This window comes from Schistocerca nitens, chromosome 10, assembly GCF_023898315.1.
Source record: "Schistocerca nitens isolate TAMUIC-IGC-003100 chromosome 10, iqSchNite1.1, whole genome shotgun sequence".
In the NCBI taxonomy this organism is placed as follows: domain Eukaryota; kingdom Metazoa; phylum Arthropoda; class Insecta; order Orthoptera; family Acrididae; genus Schistocerca; species Schistocerca nitens.
Window position 1 is genome coordinate 222,202,729 of NC_064623.1, and position 10,127 is coordinate 222,212,855.

The 10,127-nt window shown below is 44.3% G+C and overlaps 3 non-coding genes across 3 annotated transcripts; 1 reads left to right on the forward strand and 2 right to left on the reverse strand.

Moving 5' to 3' along the window:
* Positions 1-8,241: 8,241 nt before the first annotated feature.
* Positions 8,242-8,315, reverse strand: Trnat-ugu (transfer RNA threonine (anticodon UGU)). Its single transcript has one exon. It is a non-coding gene; the product is annotated as a tRNA-Thr (tRNA).
* A 364-nt stretch (positions 8,316-8,679) lies between these two features.
* Trnat-ugu (transfer RNA threonine (anticodon UGU)) lies at positions 8,680-8,753 on the reverse strand. The gene has a single exon. It is a non-coding gene; the product is annotated as a tRNA-Thr (tRNA).
* Positions 8,754-8,941: 188 nt separating this feature from the next.
* Positions 8,942-9,015, forward strand: Trnat-ugu (transfer RNA threonine (anticodon UGU)). The gene has a single exon. It is a non-coding gene; the product is annotated as a tRNA-Thr (tRNA).
* Positions 9,016-10,127: the final 1,112 nt, after the last annotated feature.

Below are 10,127 nucleotides of genomic sequence, written 5' to 3' on the forward strand. Positions count from 1 at the left end.
TACTTTTACAGTATTCAGTGTCTTGAGGACTAGCAACACCTCACCTTTATGTTATGACCTACAGAAATAATTAATCAGATCATAGTCTCTGATGGCTGACATTTAACAACTGTTTTAACAAAGGGAGAAAACCACAAACTGACTGCACAAATTTTATTGCATTGGCCTGGTTTCAATACCAACTAAAGGTATCTTCATCACAACAAATTACAATTACCTATAAAAAAATTTTAAATCAAGAGGATAACAACAGTATGGTTTTTAAAGGTTATTCTGATGAAAATACCCTTAGTTGATAATCAAGACAAGGTCAATGAAATAAAATTTGTGCAGTTGTTTGGCTGTTTTTATCCTTCATAGAAATGTTATTAGAATACGAAATTCTGTTTCATATTTCCCATGCTTACTAAGGCACAATACATCTGGTTATGTTTCATTCAGGAAAACCTCTACTTTTAATTTTTTGTAGCCTATGTATTGAAGGTTTGCAGCAAGACTTTAATGTTATTTTCCTTTTGATGACTTCTGAGTTGTTGAAAATCTGTTTTAATTGGAGACTGGCATGTGAGCACACTGTGTTCATTATTATTTATCTTGTTCCTCTTCTCTTTCATTGGCTGTGGTGTAAAAAATCTTTTGATAAGCAGTGGGGAACTGCTTGTACTCTCTGTGGGGTCCACTGTGTTTCCTTTGTTCTTTTGCAACATTTGGAGTTGCCAGTTGTTGCTTTTTCATACTTTGATGTATTTCATATTCTTTTGGCGGTATTGTGTATGATGGTTTAGTTGTTACATTTAATGTTGCACCAGTTGGTTTTTTTCTGTTGCAAATTGTGATCTTCCTGCTTTTTACAATGTGATGGCTCCAGTACTAGAGTTAATGCTGTATCTGCGTCTACCGTTGTTGGATCAGTGTGATAGTCCTCATTTTTGGAGTGTGATGGTCCAGTTATCATGTCTTTACAACACTAAATTCATATTTGGCAGGTGTAAGATTTCAAAAATCTTTATTTGGTGATTCCAATTTAGGTTTTACAGGTTCTACTTAAATCTTTTTCACAAATACGAGGGAGCTATTTTACTGTCCTACCATAAAGGGCTAAGGTTATGCATAATCTCTTATGAATCACAAGTCAACTGGATATAAAACATATATTGTATTCCATACTGGATATTTCATCGCTGTAAACTATCTACTTCCTTACAAAAGCAGATTGTATGACATTGACAGAAAAAAGTGTAGGATCGTGTGAGATGTAATGGTAAAAGAAGTACTTCATCATTTGTGTAGAATAAATGGAAACAGAGTGTCACTTACTTACAGATGAAATATATGTAATGTATATACACACATGTTGTTGTTGTTGTGGTCTTCAGTCCTGAGACTGGTTTGATGCAGCTCTCCATGCTACTCTATCCTGTGCAAGCTTGTTCATCTTCCAGTACCTACTGCAGCCTACATCCTTCTGAATCTGCTTAGTGTATTCATCTCTTGGTCTCCCTCTACGATTTTTACCCTCCACGGTGCCCTCCACTACTAAATTGGTGATCCTTTGATGCCTCAGAACATGTCCTATCAACCGATCCCTTCTTTTGGTCAAGTTGTGCCACAAACTTCTCTTCTCCCCAATCCTATTCAATACTTCCTCATTAGTTATTTGATCTACCCATCTAATCTTCAGCATAAAGATTGGATAATCACTAGTTTTTGAAATTAAGTATAAAAAAGAATGAAGGTTGGAAAGTTGGTGTCAGATCTTTGTACCTGTGTGTCTACTTTGTCTTATCCATAGCAGAGAGGCAGCCTGTCTTCATTTCTTAAAATTTTGTTTTTAATATTTTAATCCCATTATTGTGATAAGACTAGCCATTTAAATAGACAAGGAAGTTACTTTGTAAGTGAGAATGCACTTACAAGGAAATATGTTCAAGAATGATATAACAATGTACACAAATACTGATTTCTAAATAGTTTGTCAAAGAATGTACCATATAGCCTGACTGTAGTTGGTGTTAATCTCTTCATTAGAAACCATACTAATGGGTGAAACTTCCTGGTAGATTAAAACTGTGTGCCAGACTGAACTCGAACTCCCGGACCTCACCCACATGCCCGCGAAAGGCAAAGGTCTTGAGTTCGAGTCTCGGTCTGACACACAGTTTTAATCTGCCAGGAAGTTTCATATCAGCACACACTCCACTGCAGAGTAAAATTCTCATTCTGGAAATATCCCCCAGGCTGTGACTAAGCCATGTCTCTGCAATATCATTTCTTCCAGGAGGTTTGCAGAAGAGCTTCTGTGAAGTTTGGAAGGTAGGAGATGAGGTAGTGGCAGAATTGAAGCTGTGAGTACAGCTGTGAGTTTGGCTTGGGTAGCTCAGATGGTAGAGCACTTGCCCGTGAAAGGCAAAGGCCCCAAGTTCGAGTCCCGGTCTGGCACACAGTTTTAATCTGCCATGAAGTTTCATATCGGCACACACACTCTGCTGTAGAGTGAAATTTTCATTATGCATACTAAGTGGTGTTTGGACACCAATTTGCTTTACTGGTTTTGATACTACTGGAAGTATTATATCTTTCCTGACCTATGAACTGTCCTGGAAAGTCAGTTATTGAAGAACCTGCAGTTTAATGCTGGATATTGATCGCAATGTATTTCTTGGTTTTAGTATAGGAGGTGCCAGAAAACATAGTGAATCCTACCTCAACCATTATTCGATAACACACATAAATGAAGAATTCACATTTATATGGTCACCATGAAGAAGTGCTGATTGAAATTTTGTGGGGATATGAAGAGAATGCCAGCCACTCAACAAACTAAACGGAGTTCACAGAAAACATCAAGAACATGAAGTTGATAACTGAAATCAGAAAAACTAAGAGGATGCTGGGATAACAAACTCTGATATACAGGACACACAAACATTTTGCTACAAAGTACTGAAGTCTTTTCTGCCACGAAATACTGAAGTGGAAAGTGAACCAAGAGGCTAAGAAATTTATTTATTTATTTAGCCATCTGTAGACATTTTAAAATGCATAGGAATGATTTGATTGGAAAAAAGAAAGACAGTGCATAGTGAGAAGCTGAAAGAAGCATGGCACCTGAGAAAATCTCACATCAGGTGCACACTTCACACTGTCCTCTAGTGGCCTATATGTGAATAATAATAATAATAATAAGTAACAATAATAAAGATGTTTTAAAATAATAATAATTTGTTTACATTGCTTTAATGTAACTTATAAGAAACTGCAGTACCAAATAATACATCTGTTAAAAACATTTTTATTATTACAATGTGTGATATTGGTGATGATCTGCAGCTGTAGTAATGTAATGAAAGTTTATTGCAATTGTGAATATTTTGACATCTGCTGGATTAGGAATGGAAATGATATCTGTCGGTGACATACGACAGTTGGTGCCGTACCGAGACTCGAACCCGGATTTCCTGCTTTTCGCAAGTAGTTGTCTCGACCTTCTCAGCTGTGTGTGTAGGCTTCTGTGAGTGATATAAACCTCCATATACCACAGTGTCCACTCCCCATTACTTGCAGGTTACCTGGTTTCCTGTAGCAGGATTAATATTACTACAGCTGAAGCTCATTACCAGTATCTGTTCCTTTAGACATCCATGCATTTCTGAAGGAACATTATAATACAAAGTATTTCAGCATAGTCAGGGAAAACAACAATAATACCATCATTCCTTATGTTTGTCTCATTAGTCCTGTTGCAGAAATCGAAGTAGGCTGGCATGCAATGGGGGCATAGTCAGTGTGGTATATGGAGGTTTGGATGGGCACAATGACAATAATGCTGTTGTCGATCACGTCTGTTCCATTAACCTCGTTTCAGAAATCCAGGTAAGCTGCGAGCAACGGGGGTGTAGATACTTTGGCATATGGAGATTCGCAGCAGTCCCGGAAGCACGCACGGAAAACTGAGGCTGTCGAGGCAGCCGCTCGGAGTATGTGAGAAATTCGGGCTCGAGTCTCAGTATGACAAACTTTTGTTAAAGCGTTGGTTAGAAAACGCCACCAGTACCTGTATCACACAGCTGATTCAAAACTATGATAGCAACTAGCTCTTACAACTTTGACAATGTCATAATTTAGATGATATAAAATAGAAGTGTTCATTCAGCATTATCACTACGTGTCTAAGTGCTATGATTGTGAAAATAGATCTGCTGACAAGAGCGTGCTCAGGGTCTGCTCTATTGGGAGGGGGGGCGGACAGGGAGGGGCAACTCACATTAGTTGTAAGGTTTCGTGACAATTCTTGCTTACCATTGTTAATAGTCAGTATCCATTACATGTTCCAGTTTCTTCAAACTGATACTAATGTCTGTCTGTGCGGTGAGGGCAGAATGCAAGTCTGATTTGTCAAGATCATTTTCTTCTGGGGAAAGCGAGGGAGGGGAATGCAGATAAGCACACTGCCTTTCCCCCTCCCCCGATTAATTAATTCATTCAAAGTGTTCCGCAGAACCTCCGGGGACATGGAACGAGTGACACTATACATTAACGTGAGACAAAGACATTGCTGTAACTTAACTCTGTACTATATTTTTAACAGTAAACTAACCTATACTCCTTAATCCTATTAATACTTACAGCCGGCCAGTGTGGCTGTGCAGTTCTAGGCGCTTCAGTCTGGAATCGCAGGTTGAAATCCTGCCTCGGGCACGGATGTGTGTGATGTCCTTAGGTTAGTTAGGTTTAAGTAGTTCTAAGTTCTTGGGGACTGATGACCACAGATGTTAAGTCCCATAGTGTTCAGAGCCATTTGAACCATTTGAATAGTTACACCAGCTTTAAAAAAGTAAATGTCCGCCTGCTTAGCTGGGTGGCAACGTGCTTGCTTCCCGTGCACTGGCCTCGGGTTTGATTCCCGGCCAGGTTGGCGATTTCCTAAGCTTGTGGACTGGGTGTCGTGTTGTGATCATCATCATTTCATCCTCATCACAGGCCGCAAGTTGCCCAATGTGACGCCGACCGAAATAAGACTCGCACTCGGTGGCCGGACCCGAATGGGACCTCCCGTCCGACGATGCCGTACCGTCATTTCCTTTCATTTTTTTATCGAGTAAATTAGTAAGAAAGCTACTTCTTTGAAAACAGGTGCTGCCTTTTCTGTTTTACTGTACAGCTGCTGTTCACCTCTTATTTATCTGCCACTAGTTCAGTACCGTGGTTGCCCAGATGTGTATTTATTCCAGTTTTCTGTTAGTGCATCTCATCCTTGCCTCTCTCCCTCTGACCATCTCCTCCTTCAACCCCTCTGTCGATCTCTTTCACCCTCTGTACATCTCCTTTGCCCTGTCTAATTCCATCTCCCCCACCTCCCTCTCTTTGTCAATCTCCTCCTCACACCTCTGTCTGTATGTCTTCTCCACTCTCTCCCTGTTCGTCTCTTTCGATTCTCTGAACATCTGCTCGTCTCCCCTCTTTCTGTCCACCTCCTTGTCTTTCCTTTCTCTGTCCATCTCCTGAAACACACTGAAGTGCCAAAGAAACTGACTGCTACACCTGCCTAACATCGTGTAGAGCCCCTGCGAGCCCACAGAAGTGCCGCTTAATGAAGTGGCATGGACTCGACTAACGTCTGAAGTGGTGCTGGAGGGAATTGACGCCATGAATCCTGCAGGGCTTTCCATAAATCCGTAAGAATATGAGGGAGTGGAGATCTCTTCTGAACAGCACGTTGCAGGGCATCCCAGATATGCTCAATAATGTTCATGTGTGGGGAGTTTCGTGGCCAGCGGAAGTGTTTAAATTCAGAAATGTGTACCTGGAGCCACTCAGTAGCTATTCTGGACGTGTGGGGTACTGCATTGTCCTGCTGGAATTGCACACTGGACATGAATTTGCAAGTGATCAGACGATATGCTTACGTACGAGTTACCTGTCAGAGTCGTATCTAAACGTATCAGGGGCCACGTATCACTCCAGCAACACATGCCCCACACCATTACAGAGCCTCCACCAGCTTGAACGGCTCCATGCTACATGCAGGGTCCATGGATTCTTGAGGTTTTCTCCATTCCCCACGCGTCCATCCGCTCGATACAGTTTCAAAGGAGACTCGTCCGACAAGGCAACATGTTTCCAGTCATCAACATTCCAATGTCGGTGATGACGGGCTCATGTGAAGCGTAAAGCTTTGTGTCCTACAGTCATCGGGCGTACACGAGTGGGGCTTCGGCTTCGAAAGCCCATATCGACGATTTTTCGTTGAATAGTTCCCACACTGGCATTTATTGATGGCCTAACATTGAAACCTGCAGCAATTTGCGGAAGGGTTGCACTTATGTCACGTTGAACGATTCTCTTCAGTCGTCTTTGGTACTGTTCTTGCAGGTTCTTCTTTCGGCCACAACGATGTCGGATATTTCATCCGAATTCCTGATATTCACGGCACACTCGTCAAATGGTCGTACTGGAAAATCTCCACATCTTCGCTACCTCGGAGATGCTGTGTCGCATCGCTCGTTCACCGACTATAACACCACGTACAAACTCACTTAAATGTTGGTAATGTGCCATTGTAGCAGCAGTAACCATTCTAGCAACTGCGCCAGGCACTTGTCTTATATACACTCCTGGAAATTGAAATAAGAACACCGTGAATTCATTGTCCCAGGAAGGGGAAACTTTATTGACACATTCCTGGGGTCAGATACATCACATGATCACACTGACAGAACCATAGGCACATAGACACAGGCAACAGAGCATGCACAATGTCGGCACTAGTACAGTGTATATCCACCTTTCGCAGCAATGCAGGCTGCTATTCTCCCATGGAGACGATCGTAGAGATGCTGGATGTAGTCCTGTGGAACGGCTTGCCATGCCATTTCCACCTGGCGCCTCAGTTGGACCAGCGTTCGTGCTGGACGTGCAGACCGCGTGAGACGACGCTTCATCCAGTCCCAAACATGCTCAATGGGGGACAGATCCGGAGACCTTGCTGGACAGGGTAGTTGACGTACACCTTCTAGAGCACGTTGGGTGGCACGGGATACATGCGGACGTGCATTGTCCTGTTGGAACAGCAAGTTTCCTTGCCGGTCTAGGAATGGTAGAACGATGGGTTCGATGACGGTTTGGATGTACCGTGCACTATTCAGTGTCCCCTCGACGATCACCAGTGGTGTACGGCCAGTGTAGGAGATCGCTCCCCACACCATGATGCCGGGTGTTGGCCCTGTGTGCCTCGGTCGTATGCAGTCCTGATTGTGGCGCTCACCTGCACGGCGCCAAACACGCATACGACCATCATTGGCACCAAGGCAGAAGCGACTCTCATCGCTGAAGACGACACGTCTCCATTCGTCCCTCCATTCACGCCTGTCGCGACACCACTGGAGGCGGGCTGCACGATGTTGGGGCGTGAACGGAAGACGGCCTAACGGTGTGCGGGACCGTAGCCCAGCTTCATGGAGACGGTTGCGAATGGTCCTCGCCGATACCCCAGGAGCAACAGTGTCCCTAATTTGCTGGGAAGTGGCGGTGCGGTCCCCTACGGCACTGCGTAGGATCCTACGGTCTTGGCGTGCATCCGTGCGTCGCTGCGGTCCGGTCCCAGGTCGACGGGCACGTGCACCTTCCGCCGACCACTGGCGACAACATCGATGTACTGTGGAGACCTCACGCCCCACGTGTTGAACAATTCGGCGGTACGTCCACCCGGCCTCCCGCATGCCCACTATACGCCCTCGCTCAAAGTCCGTCAACTGCACATACGGTCACGTCCACGCTGTCGCGGCATGCTACCAGTGTTAAAGACTGCGATGGAGCTCCCTATGCCACGGCAAACTGGCTGACACTGACGGCGGCGGTGCACAAATGCTGCGCAGCTAGCGCCATTCGACGGCCAACACCGCGGTTCCTGGTGTGTCCGCTGTGCCGTGCGTGTGATCATTGCTTGTACAGCCTTCTCGCAGTGTCCGGAGCAAGTATGGTGGGTCTGACACACCGGTGTCAATGTGTTCTTTTTTCCATTTCCAGGAGTGTATGTATTGCCGACCGTAGCGCCTTATTCTGCCTGTTTGAATATCTCTGTATTAAAATACGCATATATACAAAGACAGTAACTTGTTCTCGAAAGAACAGTTATTGTTGATGACCGTGCAGGTTTTCCCTGAAATAAATGATGACTAACTGACAACCTCAGCTGCTGACAGGTGTTGTTGTTATACCTCGATGTGGACAGCTGAAAATGTGTGCCCCGACCGGGACTCGAACCCGGGACCTCCTGCTTACATGGCAGACGCTCTATCCATCTGAGCCACCGAGGACACAGATGAATAGCGCGACTGCAGGGACTTATCCCTTGCACGCTTCCCGTGAGACTCACATTCCCAACTGTCCACAATTCTACATATGTATTGTACCTTATAGACATTTGCCCACCCACTCATTACTCGCGCACGCGCTGGCGATTCCCGTAAGAGTTTGGGCAACCTGTGCGCATTCGCACAGACAAAGGTCAATGGCTGGGTAGCCTTTAACTATATATACAAAGACAGTAACTTGTTCTCGAAAGAACAGTTATTGTTGATGACCGTGCAGCTTTTCCCTGAAATAAATGATGACTAACTGACAACCTCAGCTGCTGACAGGTGTTGTTGTTATACCTCGATGTGGACAGCTGAAAATGTGTGCCCCGACCGGGACTCGAACCCGGGACCTCCTGCTTACATGGCAGACGCTCTATCCATCTGAGCCACCGAGGACACAGATGAATAGCGCGACTGCAGGGACTTATCCCTTGCACGCTTCCCGTGAGACTCACATTCCCAACTGTCCACAATTCTACATATATAAGGTACAATACATATGTAGAATTGTGGACAGTTGGGAATGTGAGTCTCACGGGAAGCGTGCAAGGGATAAGTCCCTGCAGTCGCGCTATTCATCTGTGTCCTCGGTGGCTCAGATGGATAGAGCGTCTGCCATGTAAGCAGGAGGTCCCGGGTTCGAGTCCCGGTCGGGGCACACATTTTCAGCTGTCCACATCGAGGTATAACAACAACACCTGTCAGCAGCTGAGGTTGTCAGTTAGTCATCATTTAAAATACGCATGCCTATACCAGTTTCTTTGGCGCTTCAGTGTATTAATGAACATTGCTACCTTTGGGACCGTGATGAACTCCGTGAGAAAATAATAAAGAAACGGTCCGAATTATGGAAGAACAAGACCTGGGTTCTACATCAAAAACAACGCTTCGGCTCATATTGCATTGTCTGTTAAGAGGTTTCTAGTGACGTACAGCTTTCCAATGTTAGACCATTCACGTGATTCGCCTGGCTTTTCTCTATTGCCCGAGGTCAAATCTGCATGAAGAGGAACAAGGTTTTGGTCCGATGAAGCAGTGAAAGGAAAACGGGCACTGGTCATCAGGGAGCTCACAGAGGAAAACGTGGAGCACTGTTTCCATCAATCGAGAAATTTGCAAGGGGCATTGTAGGGATAGAGGAGGGCAGTATATTGAGGGTGACAGTAACTAAATATGTATGTACCTGGTGTAAAATGTGTTACAGCGTTAGTCCCGTTATTTTATAACCACACCTCGTATACGTTTCAAAATCAAAATTATTAGCCCTAAGCAACTGCAGAATTAATGTGAAAAAAGTCAAGGATTTTCGATTTATACTATAATGCGTGAAGAGTTTGATAGAGCACTGAAAGACCTCAGTCGAAACAAGGCCCCGGGAGTAGACAACATTCCCTTAGAACTACTGACGACCTTGGGAGAGCCAGTCCTGACAAAACTCTACCATCTGGTGAGCAACATGTATGAGACAGGCAAAATACCTTCAGACTTCAAGAAGAATATAAAAATTCCAATCCCAAAGAAAGCAGGTGTTGACAGATGTGAAAATTACCGAACTATAAATTTAATAAGTCACAGCTGCAAAATACTAACACGAATTCTTTACAGACGAATGGAAAAACTGGTAGAAGCCGACCTCGGGTAAGATCAGTTTGGATTCCGTAGAAATACTGGAACACGTGAGGCAATACTGAACTTACGACTTACCTTAGAAGAAAGATTAAGAAAAGGCAAACCTACGTTTCTAGCATTTGTAGACTTAGCGAAAGCTTT